Source organism: Triturus cristatus, chromosome 1_2 (assembly GCF_964204655.1).
Source record: "Triturus cristatus chromosome 1_2, aTriCri1.1, whole genome shotgun sequence".
Classification (NCBI taxonomy): Eukaryota; Metazoa; Chordata; class Amphibia; order Caudata; family Salamandridae; genus Triturus; species Triturus cristatus.
The window spans coordinates 730448765-730471674 of NC_140580.1; the positions used below are offsets into that span (position 1 = coordinate 730448765).

General features: G+C 50.0%; 1 protein-coding gene across 2 annotated transcripts in view; it reads left to right on the forward strand.

Annotated features, from left to right (window-relative positions):
* VPS13D (vacuolar protein sorting 13 homolog D) overlaps positions 1 to 22910 on the forward strand; it is a 2738381-nt gene that overhangs the window by 1727579 nt on the left and 987892 nt on the right. The gene's annotated exons all lie outside the window — the stretch shown is intronic.

Genomic DNA, 22910 nt, shown 5'->3' on the forward strand with positions numbered 1-22910 from the left:
AACCTCCCTCAATCTTCAAGACTACGCCTGCAGCCTCAACCTAAATGTTCCCCCCCGACTGCGACCCGAGCTGGTAAAGAAACCCGATGCCAAAAGACACTCCTGCACCAGACGCTCCACAGCCTTGGGTGGCCCAACCGACAGTGTCCAGGCATTCCCCAAGAACCCAACTTACCTCTCCAGCCGATGGTCGCCTTCAGGAAGTTTAACTGCCCGAGCCTGCAGCAAATTTGCCAAACTGAAGGTCTCCTTTGGAAACTACAGGGTCTCTGATATCTTCTTGGCACCCTGCACCCGGCCGCCGCTGTGCCGCTGGTGAGGCGATGCGCCGCGGCGGGGTCGAAAGAGGCCCATTCGGGTTTGACGCCGTTAGGGCCTAAGATTCCGATCCGGGTCGATGCCGGTCGTGCCATTGCGACCTCCTCTGGCGTCAGACTCAAAGTTGGTGCCACAGGTGCACACCAGCGGTGCCAGGCCCATCCTTATCCCCAACGACATGGCATTGGAAAGGCGTCGCTCAACCCGATTCCCATGCCGATTGAACCCAGGGGTGCTATGTTGTCGTCTGAACACTTTGAGGATGTGTTAGGCTCGGGAGAGGGATGGGAGGAGTCTATGGAACCTTTGGAACACCACAATGACACTGCAGAGCAGTTGGACTGGTATAGGGAACTTGGGGAAGCCAGTGGACTGGACACTGTAGGAGAGTAGGGTCTGCTTTCTATGTTCACCCCCACTTTTTGCTTTTGCTTCACTGGTTTTCGACTTAGATGTGGCTGTGGGCCTGCTAATTAGACCCACAGCTCAGCTGTTCTCTCTCTAAATTCACTATGCACTTTAGGTGCATAACCCAATTGGTAAGGATCACCTTTTTGGACCCTGTACAGTGTACCTTAGGTACCCAGGGCATAGGTGTACCCTAGGCCTACCAGGGGCTGCAGCATGTATTATGCCACCCCTGGCTGGCCTTCCATTATGACACAACTGGCTGATCACTCAGCTGGGGCAAGGTCGTGTAATCACCCCTTGCTTAGGTGTAGTATTCCTATACCTACCTTATATATAGACACATGGGTAACCTATCAGTCACTCCTATGGCAGGCCTTAACAATCCTGAAGGCAGAGTGCTTGGTAACATGTGAGATGGTGCTCTAGCATGAGCTGAGCCTATCTGCAGCTTTCGGAACCATGTCCTTATAGCTGTTCTATGATATCGCCTACCATATACTCTTAAAGTGCCTTATAATCCTCACGGTTATGGTAACTATGGTTTGGCTTTATCAAAACATGTCGTGTAAGGTGTCTAACACTTTGGAATACTACCCCCACACCATTTCTGGCGGTGAGGATAGTATTCCTCCCTTCTAGAGGGAGAAGACATGTTGAAGACCTACTACCCGGTTAAAGTTAACAAAATGGACGCTGCTGCAACAGACACGAGTCTGACCTCCTGCTGCAGGGAGACCTTCCAGCGAGGGAGGCTTGGACAATAGGTTTCCTGCCTTGGGAGGTGCTAGCACCACCCTAGACAGGCCTTAGTGTATTGGGGCAGAGAGGGATGAATGAAACGAGACACTCCCTGGGGCACACAAGGTGTCCCATGCATAGTCCAGTTCAAACCGGTGCTGGGGCACTCCAGCCCCAGTCCTGGCGCGAAACTGGACAAAGGGAAGGGGGTGTAACCACCCCCCTCCCTGGTCCCACCCATAGGAGGGACCTAGCAGGTAACCCAGCCCCCCAGATTAGTATAAGGGTGGGAGCTGAGTCCCTAGGACTTTAGATTATCCTGAACCCAAAAAAAGGGAGGTACCCCTTTTATGTTTATAGGGACGAGGTATTATTAATGAACACAAAAGACAAAAGTTCCCGAGTTTAAGCGTATATGCTAGGACAAAAAGCTTCTAACTGGGCCTATTGAGTCCTAAGAATAGTAGATCTTATTAGATAAATCTCTTTTGCCAGAGAGACCCACTGTCTATAATGAACTATTAAATGACTCTTGTTTGCGATGACACAGTACAATTTACGGTTTCGAAAACATACTATAAAAACAATCACGGTTAAAACATCAATTTATTATATGACATATTCAGTAAGAACTATACGTGATCTTCCTCCCGCTATAGGTTACAATCTAATGAATTTATTAAAAACATTTTTTTTAAAAACACCAGTTGACGCGGCGTTTCGGTGTTTGGTTCTATGTTTCACCTTCTTCAGGACAAAAAGTTTCTTAAAATCTAAACATAAGAAGTATAAAAAGTATGTGTCAAATATAAATCAAGAAACCTAACATGTACTGTGTACGTTCAAAAGCAAACATGTTTACATCTCATTAATTATTCCCACCAATTTAATATTTGGTTATTATAGTTAAAAATTCTATTATTGCACATTACCACAGGTTCTTGTGATACAAGGCCTTAACATTATACCATAAAATTCATAAAAAATTGATCTATTTTTCAGGTACTTTTATTTAATATAATGAATATTCGAAATAACATGTGCTAGATAACAATGCAAATATACTCTTTTTGTTAATAAGGCTTCTTTTACCTTAATAATGCAACAGATTATGATTGTTCAATTGCATAATCATGTAGAGGCACCTTTTGCACCACCTTTATGGTCTCAATGTAGGGTGCTATAAATGATAAGAGAAAGGTGTATATACATAGTGTTCTCAATCTGTGTTGATTCAACATCTCACATAACATTTTAATTTTTTTTAAATTATTTTATTAAAATTTTTGATAAAAAGTGCTTGTACCTATAATGATGTGGTCGCTTATCTTGATATCCGTTGACGCCACCGTATTTTAATTTTAGGCGAAAAAATGTTATCAATCTTAAATACTTAGTATAGAGGATTCCATAAGAGAAAATTTTTTATTGTGTATATCTATACACGTTTTTTTAAGTACATAGGTATACAATGTTTTCTCGAAAACCTCACCTATTCGAGTGGCAGAGCAGGCACTTTATTCTTTTCAGATTAACTGATGTGAGTAGATACTCTTCATCGTACCGTATTTGAGCTCTGAAACAACAAAAATGATTTAAGATCATAACCTATCATGTATATAAACATACTTCTATCACTTTATCCTTTGATGGCCAATGTTCCTTGTGACACTTTAAGGACAATATGAGATTTAATTTGTTATTTTCCTAGTCTCATTAGACATTATAATGTTATTCTATCGTTCACGGGTATTTTTAGAGGGTTAGGATTGGACTAAAAAACGCGGTATCGAAACGGCTCTCGTTGTTAAAAAAATATATAAACAATATATAAACAAGACCGCGAGATTAAACTGACAGGTAGTGTCATCAATCGTAGGAAACAAACAGAGCCTAAATTGCCTATACTGCTAATACTTTTCTTCAAATAGTATTATCCTGAACCTTCATCTTGAACAGAAACTCTGGACCTTCGACATTCTACTACGGAAGAAGACTGAAGAATCTCCCTTGTGGCCAAGGACTGACCACCCTGGGCAACCAGGCACCATCCAGCGACCGCTGCTTTCTTTGTGACTGATCCTACGAGGGACGACTGCAGAGACTGACCAGCGCCGTGACTTCCAGACACCTCTGAACCAGATCCACATCTACAGCAAAGCTGAGACCCGTGGAGGCGACGAGGGACGTGGGACCGGCGACTTGGGAAAAGTGGCTAGTAACTGACTAGCGCGACTTCTGAGGCTTCCTCGAGGCTGTGCTTGGGGAATTGAGCAGCCCCAATCCCGAGCACCATCTGCAAAGAAGATCAGCTCCCCACACTTCACGTGTTCTGCGTGGGGCCCTTCTGCACCTGAGTTGCTCAACGTGTTGTCCGGTTGCTGGCCCGTTGGCTAGTGACCTCTGTGGCGACGAACCTTCAATTTTGCCTTGCTGGTCCGGCTCCTCCATACTGGCACCTGCTCCCCTGTGAAAGGGAAGCACCCCAGACCTTCCTGGTCTGCGACAGAAGCAAGTCCTCCATCCTGCGTGGGTTACGCTTGCCAAGGCTTGTTGGGTCCCAACTCGACATCAACGCCGCCGACAGCAAGAGCCTTCGTGGGACAGCTCGCCTCCTGTTTCTGGTCGTCCTCGACGCCTCCTGGTACCCGTGGCTGCTGCGACAAGCTTCACCTCTTCACCTGCATCTTCACGACATCGCCTGGTTCCTTCCTGGTTCCTTCCCGGCTCCTGGCTGGTGACCTAGACTCTGTCCCCTCTGCTTGCAGGTATCCTCCTTCCTGATTCCATCCTTGGAATCCACCGGGCACTCTTCACTGACTGCCTGTCAGCAACTTTCTTCAGGCATCCATAGGAGTCGACGACGAAACCCGACGCAAGTTCACATCTATGCAGCCGCAGCCCGTGGGCTAGGTAACTTGAGTACTCCGGTGCTCACAAGGGTATTGACTATCCAAGTGTCTAGTTTCCAAGTCTCTAACTCCTAGTTCCTTCCAAAGTGTCCTAAAACTCTTAATTACTAAATACTACTATTTCTATTGACTTTAACGCATTACGCGTGAGTGTTTCCACTCTGCACCTGAATCCCGTGGGCCTCCCACTGCCTAGCAACTGATAGGATAGTGTAGCCCCAGCGATTCCGTAGTCCTAGGCCTATCCTGTGTTCGTGACAATGGTTCTTATACCACTTACTTAGTATATGGTTTGTGTGGCTCCTAGGGCCTAACTGTATTACTTACCTGTGTGACTTATGTATGCTTGAATAAGACTGTGTTGTACTTACCTCGAATCTCATAAAGAGTGCTGAGGGTGTTTTGACTAGAATAAATACATTCTATTTTTATAATAGATCTGTTGTGGTGTCCTTTCATTTGGTATTCAAGGGGTTGCCAATGGTATAACAGCTGGTTTCACATGCCATACAGAGTTTAGCCTAAGACTGCGCTTGTCCATGCTACCACTAGGATAGCTGGTCTATAAGGTTGACTTTACAACCAATCACCATAAGGGTTGTTTGGACTGATACAAGGTGTACACTAGAACTAGTGACATCATATATTAGGCCAACTTCTCACAGACACTTCTCCAGATACCGGCATGCTCTCTTTAGGAGGCTGGCTTAGTATATGATTCACACTTATTTAAGTGAAGGACCCTGCACTATGCACTAATCCAGACAATCCTTATTGTGAATTAAGTGGTCTTAGACAACCTTACAAAGCTCTCTAAGTAGTAGCTGTGGAGAGCTGCCTTCAGCCATAGTTCAGAAGGAGTGTTAAGAAGCTTGTTTTACCAGTACTAATCATATAGTGTAGGTTAAGTGAAAAAGAACCACACAGTGTTGTTAGAAAAATAGTTATTTATTAAAAACACTCACTAACACATTTTGGTATATCACCTACCCAGAGATAGAATCACAATACATACAATACTTCAATAGTAGAACAGGTAAGTAGCATAAATACACAGTGAGTTCCAGGGGGAGACCAAACCATATAATAATAAATTTGAATGCGATCTGCGACTGAAGTAAAGACTTAACCCAGAAGATTTAGAAGAGCCGGGGACCCAAGGAACCACCCAAGGTAAGTACCCAGGAACCCCACGGAGGCCGTGTGTAGAGTGGAAATACGACCGTGTGCTTAACACAAGTCGATGGGGAAGTTGCGGTTGCAGTTTTCAAGAACGAGTCTTCCCAGAGGACTCTGAAGAAACCCCGTGGAAGATGGAAGGTTGGAGAGTCACCCCACCCATGCATACCCAAGGAACCAGTATTCCTACCACAGGGAAGTCGGGTGCATAGGTGCAAAGTGACATCGGAAACAGCCGTAAACCAGAATGGAAGACTTCAGTGAAGATGCCGCTGGCGAAGAAGGTGAAAGAGTCCGGTGGATTCTTGAAGGGAAGTACGTGCAAGCAGAGGTGACAGATTCTATGCCACTCAAGAGTGTCCTGTAGGCAGCTCCCCTATGGAACCCCCCTGTATTCCCGGTGCCAGCCTTTCAGGGTCTAACAGCAAGGTAGTGCTGATGCTGACCTCAGACAAGATTCTGCCTTCCTGCAGCTGAGCCAGTCTTGAGCAGGGGAAGATAGAAAAACACGTGTCCTGTCACAGGGAGGTGTGGCTGCCTTCAAGACAGGACCTAGTGTATTGCCTGGGGTGGGGGTGCTTCCCAGCGACACCAGACTGCTTTGAAGGGCACATTTGGTGCCCTCTTTGCATACTCCAGTTGAAACCTGTTCAGTTCAGGGAGCTGTTGGCTCCCGCTCTGGCGCGAAACTGGACAAAGGACATAAGAGTATCCTCCCCTCTGTCTAATTCCTCCATCGGGTGAGGACCACTCAATCGACTGGTGGGGTAACTCTACAACCTTCCATCTTACTACGGGGTTTCTTCAGTATCGACTGGGAAGGGTCATACTTCAAAACAGCAACCGCAACTTTCCCATTGACTTGCATAGAGTACGCAGCTGTGTTTCCACTCTGCACACGGCCGACCGTGGGGTTACTGGGTACGTACCTATTCTCTAAAATGGCTGACGGCACTTACAAAGCCTGGATAATCGACTCCTGGGTTTGTTGGGGGTATCATGCTTATAACCTAGCACCCTGCCTTCAGTATTGAAAGCCCTACCTTAGTGGTGACTTATAGGTTTTAAGTGCAGTGACCTCAGATATAAGGAAACGTATATCTGTTGTGAGTGGTGATAGCACCAGCTCACACAGGCTGCAATTGCATTCCTGTAGTCACAGTTTGAGTGGTCTCTCGTGGGTCGCATAATGCATACTGCAGCCCATGGGAGACCCCTGGTGTACCTGTGCCCTGGCCCCTTTGTTATGCAACCAAGCCCTTTCCAGATAGTGGAGATGCCCACCCTACTATACTGCTCCCCCTTTTTGGCAGCAGGACAGGTGCGAAAATTAGTATGATTATGAAGTGTGCTCACATTCAGCCAGCACCACCCCTAGGGTGGACCAACTGAGGTGGACCCCACTTTTCAGATTCCTCCATCTTGTTTTGGACAAAATTTGCATTCTAGAGTCAAGGTTATGCCAACTTTCAAGAGCAAGCGGTCAGAGAGGGTGTCGACACTCTAAAGGTAGGTAACCCTTGTTCTACAACCTGTCACTCCCCCAAAAAGCCCCTAAATTGAGTATTTAGGTGACACCCCTAAGCCCAAGAACTCAGTCACTGCCTGGCGAGAACTGCAGCAGAACTATGCACTTTGGCGCAAAACTCTGCCCATCCTCCGCCCTATCTTGACAATCACGACAGAGTGGCTCATCCTGCGAGCTGAAGAACTTCCCAAGCCTTGGGTAGCATGCCAGCACTTTGAAAATAATCTACAGTCTCTCTTGGAGTACTTGAGCTACTCCCCTGAGTGTCCACAGGCACCAACAAACAGAGTCTGATCCACTGCTGTGCAGCTCCACGGACCCGTCCGACGCCGTAGATACCCAAGAGAAGGTACAACAGGACCAACCGGAGCCGTGCAGTACCGACCCCCAGGGTACCAAACGCCCTGCACCAAACACCAACAGTGAGAGCCCAATACTGATTCCAACTGCACCAGGGCCAAGCTACCATCGAGGGACGTCAGGATCACTGAGACCCACTCCGCGAGTGGTCTAGCTGCCTTGATTTTGCCCCTGCCTGTTATTTGTTCCTGAACGCGAGGAGCATCTTTTTGCACCCAGCCGACCTAACCATGCTGAACCTGAGCCGCCTGTCCCGGGTCACGATGAACCAGCTGTGCCCACTTGCTCCAAGACCCCTTGCGACCCAAGCCTCCGTTTGGGAGCCCTCTGACTTGTCCCCAAGTCCCCTATGTAGACTGATTTTTAGTGGCCCCTTTTCTCTGTAGCTTTCCAGCTACCAACTTCACCAGCACCCTGCTCCCGGTAGACCCCTAGCATTCCCGATGAACTGCGTGTTGTACTTTAGCCCTTGGCCCTCTGCAACCCTGAACGTGACCCCCGAATCCTACTTTACCTATCTTTAAGCATCTCTGACTTTGCCTTCCATAGGATTACATTGTGTGTAAAGACGCACAACTTTAATAGCTGTCGTTACCTTGATGACTTGTAATTGAAAACAGTACTTACCTTTGAACGAAGTTCTTGGTTTTGAAACCTATATAAAAAGGAGTGTTATTTTTCTAATTTTGTCTTGGATTTTTTCTTTGAGAAGGTGTCTCATTTATTGCCGCTGTGAGTACAACAAATGCTTAGCACTACCCTTTGATAAGCCTAACTGCTTGCCCACACTACCACCAAAGAGAGCATTAGTATTATATACTTTAGCCTCTGTAAACCAGTTGTGGACCCATTGTACTCTCTGCATAGTGTACTTCTTTTTAGTACGCTATATAGAGAGCCAGATTCCTGCAATGCATCAGTGGGACCTTAATCTAGTACTCACCTTTCTGGAACTACTGAACTATTGTTTTTATAAAGTGAAGAGATATAATCCACCCAATCCTTTTCGGGAATCGTATAGGTAATGCCCTCTGCCTTGAGTCGCAGTATTACGAGATCAAGTGCCAGTACTTTCTTGAGTCTTTGGCCCTTGCGGCTTCCCTCAACCCAATCCATTTAGTGTCAAACTCCCTTCTCTTTTCTCTAAATTTATGACAGCTTCTTATTCACTTGAGGCAATTGATTTCCTTCTGTTGACTTATTGAAAATTGCATGTATTGATTTCGAACTAGTCGTTTAATTTCCTGGATCTGAAAGAGACACGTTAGTGATAGATTCCTTACCTTAGAATATCCCCAGGCATCAGACTGGACCCGGAAACTTTTTTGTAGCAGTACCCCAGCGCGTCAGTAGGTGGCGTCATGCGGCTCCGCATCTGTCACTGGCGTTGTAAGCGCCGAGATGACGTCACGGAGACTACTTAGGCGCCACCCATGCGCGCTGACGTCAGTTCTTTCTTTTTCCGCGCCAGCTAGAGCAGATCCCGATAGAGCACGTACCTTAGTCACTTTTTGACTACTCTTTTGAGACTTTTATCTCCCCCCCCCCCCTTTTTTCTCCTGGTGCACGTAGGGATGCCTGGATTTAACTCTTGTGGGGCCTGCCGTCGCTATATGTCGGTGGCGGACCCCCATGATGTTTGCCTCTACTGCCTGGAGACCGACCACGACTCACGGTCCTGCCGGGACTGTCGGGCCATGGCCCCGAAGGCCATGAGGGAGCGGTGCCGGAAACTGCTGGATGCCCGGCAGTCGTCCCAACACCGCTCCAGGGCCCGGGACCGCTCGCGGGGCCGCAGTCGTCGCTCCTCGGGCTCCAAGTCTTCGCCCTCAGATTCCGGTAAGCTATGACATAAAAAGAAGTCGAAGAAGCATGTTCGCTCTCCGACGTCCCCCTGTCGGTCCTCGGATGCGGACGAGGGGGACAGGGGTTCTGCCCCTGCGGTCCTTTGGAGCCTGGGAGTCCCGCGGCCTACCCGCCTTACCTGGGTCCGTCGGCGACTCCCGAGCAGGTGCAAGACTTTCTTGCCAGCATGTACCGCCTTTTTAGGCCTCGGGCGCGCGCCTTCGGGCCCCGCGGTCCCGTGTCCAGATCCTGTTGGCCCGTCGGCGCCGCCGGCAGAACCAGCTTCGGCGCCACAGGATCCTACGCCGTTGGCTCCGGCGTTACGAGGTCCCACGCTGCCGGCTCCGGCCCCAGCACCGCACTCGGCTCACAGTGGGTGCTGCTCGTTCCGCCTTTGCCCCGGTTCCAAGACCATTTCGTTCCTGCCTGGGATTCGCATTGGGACACGGCGCCGGCCCGACCCAGGCCGACACCATTCACTGCGCCATTTCCAACGCCGTTTGTCCCTTCTCTGGCTCTACCGCCGCAGCCGGTTCCTCCTGCAACGGAGGTGGAGGATGATTGGGAGGGGTCCAAAGACCCTCTTGCCCGTCAGTGTGACTCCGAGCAGGACTGGGTGGACGATCTGGAGGACTCCGGTGACCTCGATGTCTCTTCTGACCCAGGGTTCGCCTCTCCCCCGCCTACAATGGAGGAGAGCGCTTCCTACACGATGGTGCTCCGTCGGGCTGCTGAGGTCCTCAACCTCGATCTTCCTACGGTGGCCCTCAAGACCAACCGCCTCACCGAGGTGCTCCAGACGGCGTCTACTTTGTCGGAGCCATTGCTTCCCTTCAACGATGCCCTCACCGACGTCCTGTCGGGCACCTGGTCGCGGCCGGCCTGTGGATAAGAATGTCGCCAGGCGTCATCGCCCGGCGCCTGGTGACCCCGTGTTTCTGACCACTGGACGCCGCAGAGTGCCTTTCCCACGGCTTCGCCAGATAAGGACTCTAAGATGCTGGAACAGTTTGGTAAGCGGTTGTTCTCTTCGGCCAGCTTGGGGCTGCGGTCGGTGATCATTGGCTGCTTATTGGGCTGCTATTCCCACACGGTGTGGGATACCGTTGCTCAGGTGTTGCCTCAGTGTCCTGAGGAGGTCCAGGCGGTACTTTACCAGGCGGTTGCTGAGGGTAAGGATGCGGCTAAGTTTGCCATTCGGTGTGGTTTGGACACCGCTGACTTGTTGGACAGGGCAATTTCTACTACTGTGGCGCTGTGTCGCCACGCCTGGTTGCGATTTACTGGGTTCTCGCCCGATGTCCAGAGCTCACTCATGGATATGCCCTTTGATGGCACTCGCCTGTTTGGCGATAAGGCCGACAGTGCACTGGAGCGTTCTAAGGACTCACGGGCGACGGCCAAGTCCTTGGGTCTCTCCACGAAGAGCCCATCCACTCCTGGTTTTCGTTTTCGTTCCTTTCGTGGCCAAGGCAGGGGCACCCAGGCACGTTCCTTCAGCAAGCCTGTGCAGAACCAGCCTCAGCACGGACGCGGCTTCCGCAGGGGCTGGTCTGGGAATCAGCTTGGGGGGCAGTCCGCCTTCGCTGTTTCTACCTCCAAACCTTCCTAATCTGAGCTTTGTGGAGCACCCCACTCCAGTGGGTGGCAGGATTCGCCATCACCTCCCTCATTGGCTCGCTATCACTTCGGACAAGTGGGTGTTTTAGATCATCCGCAAGGGTTACTCCCTTCCCTTTCAGTCCACCCCTCCAGTCATGCCACCTCGGCACCACCGCATGTCGGGGGAACACTTGGCGACTCTCCAGCAGGAAGTTGCGGCCCTCTTGGCCAAGGGGGCCATCGAGTGCGTTCCTGGGCCGAAGTAGAGAGTGGTTGTTATTCCCACTACTTTCTGGTCCCCAAGAAGGACAAGAGGGGGTCTGCGTCCCATCTTGGACCTTCGAAACGTCAACAGCTTCCTCCGGAAAATGCTGACTCTGGCGCAGGTCTTGGCTGCCCTCGACCCTGGAGACTGGATGGTAGCTTTGGACTTGCAGGACGCATATTTTCACATCCCCGTCCTGCCGGCCCACCTGCGTTACTTGCGGTTCGCGGTAAGCCTGAGGCATTTTCAGTTTGCCGTGCTCCCTATCGGCCTTACCAGCGCCCCTCGGATGTTCACGAAAGTGATGGCGGTGGTTGCAGCTCATCTGCGCAGATCAGGGTTGTCAGTCTTCCCCTACCTCGATGACTGGCTATTGAAGGCGGGCTCGCAACAGGCAGTCGTCAACCACCTTCAGACTACGGCCGACCTCCTGCATTTGCTGGGGTTCTCCACCAATGTGCCAAAGTCGCACCTGAGTCCCTCTCAGAAGCTCCCCTTCATCGGAGCGGTTCTGGATTCGACGCTGTTTCGGGTTTATGCTCCCGAGCAGTGAGTCCGGGATATTCAGGCTATGATTCCGATCTTTCAGCCTCTGTCCCGGGTTTCAGTCAGGATGACCCTCCGGCTTCTGGGCCTGATGGCCTCCTTCATCCTGCTGGTGACACATGCAAGATGGCATATGTGGGCTCTGCAGTGGGACCTGAAGTTCCAGTGGGCGCAACATCAGGGCAACCTGTCCGATCATGTCCAGATCTCGGAGGGCACTGCACGACAATTGCGGTGGTGGCTCACGAATCGCGATTGGGTCAATGGCAGATCCCTCTCCCTTCTCCAACCGGAGCACACAGTGGTGACGGATGCGTCCCTCCTGCGATGGGGAAGCCACTTGGGAGAGGCGGAGATCAGAGGCCTCTGGTCTCCGGCGGGGTCCTGGCTCCATATCAGCCTTTTGGAGCTGTGGGTGATCCGACTTGCACTGAAGGCATTCCTTCCCTCTGTCCGGGGAAGTGTGGTGCAGGTGTTCACGGACAACACCACAGCCATGTGGTATTGCAACAAACAGGGCGGGTGGGGTCCTGGATCCTATGTTAGGAGGCTCTGCACCTCTGGACATGGCTGGAACATCAAGGTGTTACTTTGGTGGTTCAACACCTGGCAGGTTCTCGGAACGCCAGGGCGGACGAACTCAGCCACCGGTGCTTGATGGATCACGAATTGCGTCTGAACTCGGACGTGGTGCAAGGTCTCTTTCTGCAGTGGGGAGAGCCTTGGTTAGATCTATTCGCCACCGAAGAGAACGTGCAATGTCAGCAGTTCTGTGCGTTGGAATTTCCAAGGCGGCCCTCGCTCGGCAAAGCTTTTCGTCGCGAGTGGAATTGCAGTTTATTGTATGCCTTTCCGCCTATACCACTTCTGCCCAGTGCTGAAGAAGATTCGGTGCAACCGGGCCCAAGTCATCCTTGTGGCTCCGGATTGGGCACGAAGGGTATGGTATCCCGAGCTACTCCGCATGGCGATCGATCCCCCGATCCGTCTGCCTCTTCGGGAGGATCTTCTGTCGCAGCAGCAGGGGACGGTCCTCCACCAGAGCCTGTCCAGCCTCCACCTCCATGCGTGGAGATTGAGCGGTGACAGTTGACAGCTTTCGATCTTCCTCCCGAAGTCTGTGATGTCATTCTGGCAGCCAGGCGTCCCTCCACTAAAACGGTATACGCCTGCAGGTGGAACAAGTTTGTGGCATGGTGCACAGCAAAGGCTGTGGATCCCCTTTCTGCCCCTCTTTCTGAAGTTCTGTTCCTTATTTCTTTGGCCCAGCAGGGCTCTGCTCTGGGCACTATCAAAGGTTATCTTTCGGCCATCTCCGCCTTTTTGAGGCTTCCAGATCAGGCTTCTCTCTTTAAGTTCCCGATGTTAACAGTTTCCTGAAAGGCATTACGCCCACGTTTCCTCCCGTGCGGTTCATCATGCCTCAATGGGACTTGAATCTCGTTTTGACCTATCTGATGAGCGCTCCTTTCGAGCTCCTTCATTCCTGTCCTCTGCGTCTTCTTACTCTTAAGACGGCTTTCCTGGTCGCTATCACCTCTGCCAGAAGAGTGAGTGAGCTCCAGGCTCTTTCTTCCAAACCTCCTTTCCTTTCTGTTCATCCGGACAAGGTGGTGTTAAGGACCTGTCCTTCTTTTTTCCAAAGGTGGTCACGCCCTTCCTCATCGGGCAGACCATCACTTTGCCTACCTTCTTTCCGCCTAAGCATCCTTCGAGGGAGGAAGAGAGGCTCCACCGTCTGGACCCAAAACGTGCGCTCGCATTCTATCTAAAGCATACACAGGAGTTCCGGGTGGAGGACCAACTCTTTGTTGGTTACGTGGATGCCAAAAAAGGTCGGGCTGTGCACAAACGGACCATCTCTCGGTGAGTCGTTCGGTGCATCAAAGCATGTTACTCCTTGGCTAAGAAGGAGCCTCCTGTGGGGCTGCATGCCCATTCTACCAGAGCAACTGCAGCCACTACTGCCTTGGGACGTGGCGTCCCCTTGCAGGACATTTGTCAGGCAGCTACGTGGGCCTCGCTGCACACGTTTACCAAGCATTACTACCTTGACAGTCAGGTCCGGAGAGACGGCTTCTGGTGTAATCTATTCGCAGACCCGACACCAGGGTTGGTATTGCTGCTGTATCTATTCTAAGGTAAGAAATCTATCACTAATGTGTCTCTTGCAGATGCACAAGTTACTACTTGTGTAACGATATATCTTTAAGAGACATTAGTTAGTGATAGATTCCTTTCCGCCCCACCCATCCTCCCCGTTCTGCAAACTGATTTCTAGCGTTAAGGTCATCCCCCTTTTTAGGGCCCTAGTTTCATGGCACCAGTGGTCAGTTTCTTGCATGGCTCTGCGTTCCTGGCGCGGAAAGTCGTGTACAGAACTGATGTTAGCAGGCATGGGTGGCGGCTAAGTAGTCTCTGTGACGTCATCTCGGCGCTTACGACGCCAGCGACGGACATGGAGCCGCATGACGCCACCTACTGACGTGCAGGGGTACTGCTACAAAAAACTTTCCGGATCCAGCCTGACGCCTGGGGATATTCTAAGGTAAGGAATCTATCACTAACTAATGTCTCTTACAGATATATTGTTACACAAGTAGTAACTTGTGCTTTAACAGTTTCAACGATGACTTGCCCTGTTTAAACACACTGGGACCAGCAGATCTGGAACTTAAATTCCGTATCTCTTCCATTAAGGCCTCAAAGTGCTGTATAACATTTGCAGAAACAAAACCCTCCTGTCCTACATGAGCCTTCTTCACTATCAAGCTCATTTCAATGATATTTTTGAATGTCCAAAAAGAGCGTACATTGGCTTTATTATAGACCACCGTGCGCCCTGGTCCAAATTCCCCAGATCCAGTACAGGTAGAGCAAAAGCCATTGTCATACCAACTATATTATGGTCACTCCATACGGTCGGAAGGACAAATAATGTTTCATAGGCCCCAAACATTTGATAGGACACAACTACATAGTCTAAAAGATTCTGGGTGTGACAGGAGTAAATTGGGCTATTTCATCAATATGCACTCTCCCGTTTAAAATAACTAGGTCTGTGCTTCTAATACTATCCGACAAGGAGAAGCCCGTTTATCTGTTTTTATTTTTTTCGGGAGAAGAATCTCCTGGATATGCCAGGTTTCCTCTTTATCGATATTCGCGTAAATCTCTAGTGCAGAGTTGGAAATTTTGGCATATAAGTCTCCAACAAATACCACTAGGGGACATTCTTCCCTGATGTCTATACCTTGAATGAATAAGAAAAAAGTACGCAACAGATGATCAAAGTTTCTCCCAGGAGGGATATACAGATTTGCCGCTGGGAAAAAAATAGGCCTGCCAAAGTCTCCCAAACAAGCCAACTTTATGCAGTTGTAAAGATTTGAAGGATGGCAGAATACCTTCTGGTTCCAGTTAATAGAGTTCTTAAGCAAAATAGAGACTCCCCCACTAGCGTGACCTCTGTCTGAACGTTTAGCATGGCAAGAAAAAGTAAAATAACTATCACAATCAAAATCCTTGCAAGACCACGTTTCTTGCAAACAGATGATTAGAGGATTCAAGGTTTTCAAATTATTCAATTTCTCCTCGTTATGACCCAAGCCAACCATATTCCAAGATAGAAGTAACCCACCCAAGCTACCTAAAAGGAGCGCTTCTTTCTGCTTCCGTACAGTTATTATTCAATGCTCTTGCGACCCAGGTCCAATGGACCGATTCTGCTTCTAGATCTAAGACCTGGGGAGCAGCTACCAGATTTATTGAGCGGCCCCTTCTATCCAGGAAAACCACAATATTTTTGGTTTTGCCCAAGGAATACTCAAGCTCGGGGCCCATTGCATCTAGTGCCACAGAATTAACGGCCCTAAAAGCGGTCGGACACTGCATTGGAAAACACATAGAGGGATATTCCTCATATTCAGGAACGAATGTTATATCAAGCCCTTGTTTCAGGAAATGCTCACAATTCTGCATAACCATGTTGCAAATGATCAAAGAGCAAAAAGTAACTCTAGAATAGGAGAAGGTTAATGTTAATGTTAAGAATGATTTGTAAAGCACACTTACATCGGGTGGTTTCATGGCGCTGTGGTACGCTCTGTCCATTACCTGTGGAGACGTCAATTGTAGGCTTGTGCAAATAGCCAGGTTTTGAGGGATCTTCTGAACTTCAGAAGGTCAGTGCAAGACCGGATCTCAAGGGGGAAGAAGTTCCACAGTCTAGGGGCGAGGGTTGCAAATCTGCAGCCTCCCTGATGTTTCCGCTTGAACGCGGGGTGGAAAAGAGCGCGAGGTGGACTGAGCGCAGGTTGCGAGAGGGGGTGTGCCTGAATATCCGGTTATTTATAAATTTGGGATTTTGACTGTGCAAGGATTTGAAGATCATGCAGCCTGTTTTAAATGCGCAGCATTGAGGGATGGGACGCAAGTGCAGTTGCCTTAATAGAGGTGTCGCTGAATGCCATCTGGGTTGTTGAAGAATCAGTCTGGCTGCATGATTCTGGACTATCTGCAACTGTTTGAGCAGATAGAGTGGCATGCCCAGGTAAACAGAATTGGCATAGTCCAGGTGTGACAAGACGGTAGCTATTACAACCTGAGTCAAGGCTTCCTGCGTGAGTAGGCGATGAATCTTCCTGATTTTCCGCAGTTGGAAGAAGCATTTAGAGATTACTGAGCCGACCTGTGGTTTTAGTGATAGGTCGCTGTTTAAGGTGACACCAAGTGTTTTTGCCGAATAGGAGGGAGTGGGCAGGGATCCTAGCTCTGACGGCCAGTAGTGTGGGCCCCTGAACTTATGTCTGTCACCTGTAAGGACTAGCTCCATCTTGCCAGGGTTTAAAACTTGAGGTGGTTGTGGTCCATCCAATGTTGAATGTGCAGCATGGTGGCCTGAAATTCGATGATCGAGCTGGGTGAGTTGTCAACCGTGAAAATAAAATTGCAGGGCATCAGTGTAACTGAAGACCGTCACCTTCCTATCTTTGAGGGACTGGATCAGGGGGAGGATGTAAAGATTGAACAGGTGAGGGGTGAGAGAGGAACCTTGCGGAACACCACACGTAGTTCTATGTTTAGGGGCCATGAAATGGCCTTGGCGAACGGCCTGCGACCGGTCTTCCAGGAAGGAACTGAGACAACTAGCGGCTGAGCCTTGGATGCCAGCTTGACTGACACGGTCTACCAAAATAGTGTGGTCGACCGTGTCAAAGGCGGCGGAGAGATCCAGTAGTACCAGTGCCTGAGGGGAGTTCTGTCAGCTTTATCACGGAGAGTGTCCAGGACAGCTAATATTACAGTTTCTGTGGAATGTGCAGGCTGGAAACCCGTCTGGTGAGGGTCGAGGTATTTAGAATCTTCCAAGAAGTTGGACAGGCATCTTGCTACATGGGCCTCTAGTACTTTCGCCAGAAAAGGGAGCAGGGAGATGGGACGGTAGTTAAGCGGAATCGCAGGGTCAGCTCCAGGTTTTTTCAGGAGAGGAACCACGATGGCTTCCTTAAATGCTGTTGGAACGTAGCCGGAAAAAAGTGAATCGTTCAGGAGGGCGAGGGCTGGGCCTGGAAAAGTTGAGAAGCAGTCTTTTAGTATGTGAGATGGGCAGCAGTCCGTGGGGGCTCCTGATTTGACTTTAGCTGGGAGGTCCTGAAAGATCTCGGTACTGATGGTTGGGAAGCAGCTAAGCATGCAGTTGTTGCTGCACATAGCGGAGGAGGTCATGTTGGGGAAGTGTTTAGGGATGCTAGCTTTGATGGTAGTGATTTTTTCAATAAAATAGTTGTTCAGTGAATCGCACAGTGCTTGGGTAGGAGTAGCCTTTGGGAGGATTCTGTCTGGGTTGGACAGCTCGTTTATGATAGTGAAGATTTCTTTGGAGGTTTTATTAGAGTTAAGGATACGTGAGGAGAAGTGGGCAGCTTTGGCTGAGAGGATGGCCTTCATATATTCTTTCCGTGCCGTAGTGTAAAGAAGTTTCTTACCAGGGGAATACTTCTGTCACCACTGCCTCTCTAGATGGCGCAAGGCCAGTTTTTGTGATTTAAGTTCAAGAGATAACCATTTCTTGGCGTCGGCGCGGTGGTCCAGTTTAACTTCTGTGAGGGGTGCTTGCTTGTTGCTACCCGCAAGTAGCCAGTTCGAAAGATTTGCTTCAGTTATGTTGATGCCGAAATCAAGTGACGGGGCTGTGCTGACCAGAGTATCAAGAAATTCCTTTTTGTTGATGGCGTTCCATTTCCTCACCAATCCGCCCGAGACCATGTTTTTTTTTTCAATGGTAGGGTGTGCTAACGTACATTTTAGTAAATGGTGGTCAGAACATATGCAGGGGAGGATTGTGGGTGTAGAAATTATCAGGCAGTTCGTCCAGACTTGGTCTAGGATGTGCCCTTTCAGATGGGTGGGAGAGGAAACCTGTTGGGTGAAATTCAGGTTGGTAAGGAGATCGGTCAGCTCGGCAGACTGTGGACCTTCGTGAGGGTCATTATACCAGTAGTTAGCGGATTAGGGGATGGGTTTTGTTGGGGAGGAGGGGGGGGGGGGAGAAAACATTTCAAAGCAGAAAGTAGACGTCCTGGGAGTAAGCCAAAGTCATTAGCCGCTGAGATCGTTCGGGGACACTGTCCATTCTGTTGACGCTGCCCGGCCTCCGGGATGTGGGCTAATAAGCTGTGTACGAAGATATCCTAGCCTGCCGGAGATCTGGCACAGGGGATTGAGGCGCAGACCCGTAATGTATGTACAGTGATGATCCTGTGATTCTGCAATAAAAACGGTTTAAAAAAAAAAAAAATTATACCAGTAGTTAAAATTGCCCACGAGAAGGATTTTGGCGTGTTCAATGACAAGTTTAGCGATCTGTTCGCTAAGCGATAGGGGAAATAGGGGCATCTGGTGCGGGGGCCTATAAACTAGCATGCAGACGAAGGTATCAGCAGCGGATTCCAGTTTAATTACTCCGCCTCAGGGATGATCTAATAGTCAAAGGGTAGCGCCACTAGCATGTCAGGGGAGGAATCGAGTGTCTGCCAGGTTTCTGTCAACAGAAGGATGTCTGGTTTATCAGTGACCAGGAGGAGGAAGATGTCAAGCTGGTGCTTGACGAGGGAGCGTGTATTAAGGTAATATATAAATTAATCTTCACGTTTAAAATATCCCTTGTTGATATCAACCTTAATGCCTCTATTTCTGAGAATAGACGAAGAATGGTTTCTCGATTTACCAGATAGAATTAATTTGTCAAATAGCCAGTCTAAATCCACCATGGGGGATAGAGCACTCTGCACCATACTGAGATTCTTTGAAGCATCCCTTGGGGTGATCCAGAGAGGGACCCTATTATCACGACTGGCAACATATGAGCCATTGTTGAGCTGAATGTTCGAATATGGCACCGTCGTGGAAATTGGGGCCTCTAAACTTCTGATAGGTAAAGATGTATGCCATATATGAGCTCTATTCCACCCAACCTGCTTGATGCTCCGTGTTTGATACACCTCCTCTGGATTCCCAACCACCCCAACCCCAGAGACCCCAGACCAAGTCTGGAGCATAGAAGTCCCACCTCCCGTGTTTGGTTCCCTTTCAAAGTGATCGACCAACTCATTAATCAAGGGAGTATGAGATACTTGAGTGGACTGCGACATCAAATTTAGTACCGATTCTCCTGTTCCAGGTACCCCCTCTCCCCCAGCCATTGGCATATGTACTATGTGGGGCTCCATAGGAACACCTTCATCAGACAGGGGTTTGGGGTCTCCCTCTTCTTTTAATACTTGAGAATCACTCTGGCTTCCAAGAAACCGTGAAAAGTGCAATTTTGACGTTTTCCATTTAGAAAATCGCCTCCACTTTTTATGTTTCTTTTTCATATTTCCCCCCTTTATAATTTGTTGTGGGGCATCCCCTCTTCCATGTTTTCGGCCCTCCCTTCTCAGGCAGGTCTGAAGAACAGGCCTGGGAGGTAGAGGCAGTCAAAACCTCTCCCTCCCCCTTTCCCCTACCCCCTAGTTTTTCAGAACCCCTAATTTTCACAATTTCTCTATTGCCCCCCTTTTTACCATTATTAAACAAAGGGAAAGGTTTTATTATAGACTTTTCCGGCGGGGGACCCAATACGTCCTCCCCATATAGAGTACTTAAACATAACTCTTTTTCAAGATTACACAAGTGATCACTAGGAGGCAACAGATAAAGAGGTGTTCACGCTTGAACATAAACATCTCTCGACTCTCTCAAGGGGACAGATGAAGAAGGCCTTCCATTTACCAATTCTTCCGAATGGGGATGTATCGTAGGCTTGGGTTGAATAGAATCAAGCTTAGTTGCCTTTTGTTCTTCAAACAACATTACAGAGATCATTTCCAATATATGGTCAGAACTTAAAACAGATTTCTCTAGTAATGACAAAATAGAATTTAATTTATTTTCAATGCAAACAAGAAATTCCGAAGGCACAACATCCCTCTCAGTTCCCAACTTTGGTTGTGTACAAGGAAAAAATAACATTGTGGGCTGACTCCAAAAAAGTACCACTCAAATGACTTGTACTACAATACAAAAGAGGCAAAGAGAGACGCCTATGAGAAGAACTTATAATAGGAGCATTATTTCACCTGCGACCACTCGCCGGATGACCTTCCTTTTGAGGGACTTCCCAGCCCCTTGTTTGGGTTTCTATGTCAATGTCTGGGAGAGTAGTCTTCTCCTAGACATTACTAGCGGTCCCAAAAGTAGCTGGAAGTCCGGTAGTCGGCTCAGCGTCGCTCAAGGTCCCGGTCCTGTTAGAGGTCGAGGGACCCATCGCGGAGCCGTCACCACCTTTCCTCTGGATCTAAGTCTTCGCACTCGGGGTGAGGTAAGTCGAAGCATTCCAAAACGAAGTCGAAGAAGCGTCGTCGCTCCTCGACTTTCCCTCGCTCGTCGTGGCTGAGGGTGCGGGTGGTGTCACCCCGCGGCTCTGGCAGAGCCTGGGACGTCGCCGTTGGCCTACCCGTCCATTCCGGGTCCGTCGGCGACGCCTGCTCAGGTGTAAGAGTTTCTTGCTGCCATGGCCCAACTCTTTGGGCCATCTGGCCCCGCCGGTACGCCTACGGGCCCCGCGTGCCCGACTGGGGGTCCTGCCCTTCCATCGCCGGGCGGCTCCGGCCCGCCGCCGCCATTGGCTTCGGCCCCAGCGCCGCAGAACCCCCCTGGATCCGGGCTAGGATCCCGGGTGACACCGGTTGACCTCATAGCACCTCCACCAGTGTCGACCCCTCCTCCGGCACCACCTCCGACAAGGGTCTGCGTCCTATCTTAGACCTTTGGAACGTCAATCTCTTCCTCCAGAAGGAGAAGTTCAAGATGCTCATGCTTGCTCAGGTTTTGTGTGCCCTGGACACTTACTTTCATATCCCCGTCCTGCCGGCCCACCGGCGTTACCTGCAGTTCACGGTAGGCCACGAGCACTTTCAGTTCACCGTGCTCGCTTTTGGCCTTACCAGCGCCCCTCAGGTGTTAACGAAAGTGATGGCGGTGGTCGCAGCTCATCTGCACAGATCAGGGGTTCCAGTCTTCCCCTATCTCGACGAATGGTTGTTGAAGGCGGGCTCGCCCCAGGCCGCCGTCTCCCACCTCCAGACTACGGCTGACCTCCTGCATTTGCTGGGGTTCTCCATCAACGTGCCAAAGTCGTACCTGATTCCCTCTCAGAAGCTCCTCTTCATTGGAGCGGTTCTGGACTCGGCGCAGTTTCGGGTTTATCCTCCCGAGCAGCGAGTCCGGGATATTCAGGCTATGATTCCGATCTTTCAGCCTCTATCCCTGGTTTTGGTCAGGATGACCCTCCGGCTGCTGGGCCTGATGGCCTCCTGCATCCTGTTAGTGGATCATGCCAGATGGCATATGCGGACTCTGCAGTGGGACCTGAAGTTCCAGTGGGCACAGCATCGGGGCAACCTGTCCAATCACATCCAGATCTCGGAGGGCACTGCACGACAATTGCACTGGTGGCTCACGAATCGCGATTGGGTCAATGGCAGATCCCTCTCCCTTCCCCAACCGGAACACTCAGTTGTGACGGACGTGTCCCTTCTGGGATGGGGCGGCTACATGGGAGAGGCAGAGATCAGAGGACTCTGCTCTCCGGCGGAGTCCCGGCTCCATATCAACCTTCTGGAGCTTCAGGCGATCCGGCTTGCACTGAAGGCATTCCTTCCCTGTGTCAAGGGGAGAGTAGTGCAGGTGTTCACAGACAACACCACCGCCATGTGGTACTGCAACAAACAGGGCAGGGAGGGGTCGGGACCCTATGTCAAGAGGCTCTGTGCCTCTGGACATGGCTGGAATATCAGGGCATTTCCCTGCAGCCGCTGGTGCATGATGGATCACGAATGGCGTCTGAACTCGGACGTGATGCAAGGTCTCTTTTAGCAGTGGGGAGAGGCTTGGTTAGATCTGTTTGCCACCGACGGGAACAAGCAATGTCATCAGTTCTGCGTGTTGGAATTTCCAAGGTGGCACTCGCTAGGCGACGCTTTTCGTCGCGAGTGGAGTTGCGGTCTACTATACGCCTTTCCGCCTATACCACTTCTACCCAGAGTGCTGAAGAAGATCAGGTGCGACCGGGCCCAAGTCATTCTTGTGGACCCGGACTGGGTTTTTTATCCCAAGCTACTCAGCGTGGATCCCTCGATCTGACTACCTCTTCGGGAGGATCTTCTGTCCCAGCGGCAGTGGACGGTCCTCCCCCCGAACCTGTCCAGTCTCCACCTCCTTGCGTGGAGATTGAGTGGCGGAAGTTGACGTCTTTTGACCTGCCTCCTTAAGTCTGTGACGTAATCTTGGCAGCCAGGCGTCCCTCCACTAAGACGGTATACGCCTGCCGGTGGAATAAGTTTGTGGCATGGTGCACAGCAAAGGCTGTGGATCCCCTTTCTTCCCCTCTTTCAGAGGTCCTTCTATTCTTCCTTTATTTGGCTCAACAGAGCTCTGCTCTGGGCCCTATCAAGGGCTACCTGTCGGCCATTTCAGCCTTTTTACGGCTTCCAGATCAGCCTTCCCTTTTCAAGTGCCCTGTTGTAAATAGATTCTTAAAAGGCATTACTCATATTTTCCCTCCTGTTCCTTTCATAATGCCTCAGTGGGACTCGAACCTGGTTCTGACATATCTGATGTGTGCTCCCTTTGAGCCACTTCACAACTGTCCTCTTAGCCTCCA